Here is a 2,651-nt window from a genome sequence, read left to right as displayed (position 1 = left end):
TCTGGGCCAAAAGTAAAGCTGTTCTTTAAAAAAAAGGCTCTCTATACCAACTGGACAGCTTCCATCAAGAAATACAGGTTCAACCCTGATGAATTTTATTCCACAGCCTGCATCTTCTTCTGTGCAACAAAGCCTTTGGAGTTGGCTAACTCCTGGTAAATTTGGACAGGCAAACACAGTAGGGAAGAAGTGACTGAGCTGAGCTAGCTAGATCAGAAAGATGACATACCTCTTAAAACCAAAAATAAATATAAATACAACTGCAGCAATGGGCGCAAAAAGGTGTTATCCAATTCCACATGCACACACACACTGCACCAGTTACATATTTTTCCACTTTGAAATTTAATTCAGAGGAAAAAAAACATTTTGAAAAGTGATTCAGATTAACCAGATCCAAATCCTAGCTTCTTGAATGGCACAGATGAATTCAGTAAATTGTAGAGACAATACTTATTTTGGAGTTTATTTTTAAAAAAACCCAACAAACAAACTTCAAGGCAAGGTCCTATTAAAAAAAAGTGGCAATTTACTTGTAAACAGAATAAAAATGTTAAGGACTGAATTTAAAAAATGCTTTTTGTACAACTTAAAACAAAACCATTTTTTAAAAAATGCGACCAAATAATGTTACAACTATATAAAAACACCAAAACAGAAAAACAAAACAAAAATATTGTAGAACAAGAGTATCACATAACATTCTTTACTAAACTGGTCAAAATTATTTACATTGAATATTAACAGTTTGACATTTTTATTGCTCAAATGCTAGTGTGTTTACAAGTAACTGTAGTAAACGGTCATCATGGGACACTATTACACACATATCCATGTTTTTGCATATGAATTCTTGTACTTATTAAGAGAAGCATATGAACTTTTGTATTTATCAAGGCTACACTAAATTCAGCAAAAATGAATCCTGTTTCCTAGTCTCTCATACATAATCAAATCTAAACGTTCTATGTATGTTTACATTGGTCTTAAACATTTCTTTAGGTCAGGGTGAAATTAATTTCTAAAATCAGTAGACGAAGGGTCTTCCTGCTCTGCCAATATTCTATAATACTGTAACACTCCCTAATATACAACAAATCGGAAAAAAGAAATGAGGATCAAACTAGTCATATAGAAATAAACAAGACTTCGGTAAACAGTGTTTCCAGACCTGCTTTTTTTGAAACTCAGACCTCAGATAACTTCTAGTTCTTTTTTCCCTTATGCACAGTATCATCAATTCTTGTTCAAACAAGTCAAGGCACTTTCTTTTCCGTTTTACTACATTATGTAACCACTTTGTTGTACTGCTACAGACCTTTCCTCTATTAACTGCCTGCCATGAATAGGTTTTATAATTTCATATTTGAATACCTTAGTTTTAGCTTGTAATATAATACTATTTTGTAAGACTGAAAACTGTCAGTTGAATGTTCCTGTTCATGCCAAATATAGTCAAGAGAGGACTGGTAGGCAAAGTGCAGTACAGAATCTACAGCACCACCGACAGGTGACTGCATCTTAAGATAAGAAATGGGATCTATGATTTATAGATTCAAAAGAATACTGCATGCTGCAATCAATCCTATTGACCAAAAGATGAGGTTTGCTGTAAACTGCTGTTTTGGCTGTCATGCTCCTGACAAGTTGCTAATATAGCCAAAAGGTCAGGCATTACTTAGGTGTCCATTTTCACTTATCTTTTTATGGGGACAAGATAAAAATTCAAAATAACCTGACATGCAGAAAAATCTATAGAATTTATGCACTTAAACACAAGGCTTATTAATATTCAATATATTAACTAGGGAAGCTCATGATATTCTCTCTCAGCCTGGCATGGTTTCATAAAAATGCATCACAAGTCAGATGGAAATATTTTGAGCTCCATCTCCTGAAGTCAAGAAGAGACTTGGCTCCTAATGGGGGATGATGGGAACATTATTGGCCATAATACTGAGGAGTGCTCGGCATTTACTACCACTGGCAACATCACAAACTCTCCTTGGCTTGCCTGTCCCCTCAGCTGAAAAGGAATGTTCGAAAATATAAAATCACTCACATGAAAGGTGACTGGGGTTTCTGAACTATGACTTAAAAAAAAGGGAGGGGGAGGAAGAGAAGGCAAGAACAATTAACATGCTCTAGCATAACATTAAGTCTTATACAATTTGGGAGTTTAAGCTATCAAAATCTTATAGTTATTCTTTTTTGGCAACACTTACTGTTCAGAACCCTAATTCAAAGTTAAATAAATATAGACTTAAGCATGCTATTCCAGTTGTTATGCATGGTTAGTCTCTGTGCATGCTCTCCAAATCCCACCTCTTACAGATAAGTCAAAGAAACAAAATATAACAGTATGTATTGTTTTGGGGACTCAATGAAAGTTGGAGCTGCATACTATAGCCAACACTGTATTCTGATACTATTTAGGAGGGGGTTTTGTACTTAAAATTTAACATTTTAAAATGTAGTTGGACAGTTAGTTGCCACTGATCCATTAATAGAAGTGAAGCTGCCGGTGATCCGTTAACGGAACTGTGTACAAAGCTAAGAAAGAACTAACTTTAGTGTTCAAGTTTCACAGCCTAACGCATCATTTTTGGCAGTGATGAATGGAAGCTGTACCACATGCATAAATGTTTCTT

The sequence above is a fragment of the Gavialis gangeticus genome, unplaced genomic scaffold (genome assembly GCF_001723915.1).
Source record: "Gavialis gangeticus isolate Ggan-Ray unplaced genomic scaffold, GavGan_comp1, whole genome shotgun sequence".
NCBI classification, from domain to species: Eukaryota; Metazoa; Chordata; order Crocodylia; family Gavialidae; genus Gavialis; species Gavialis gangeticus.
This window is presented reverse-complemented; position numbering follows the sequence as displayed.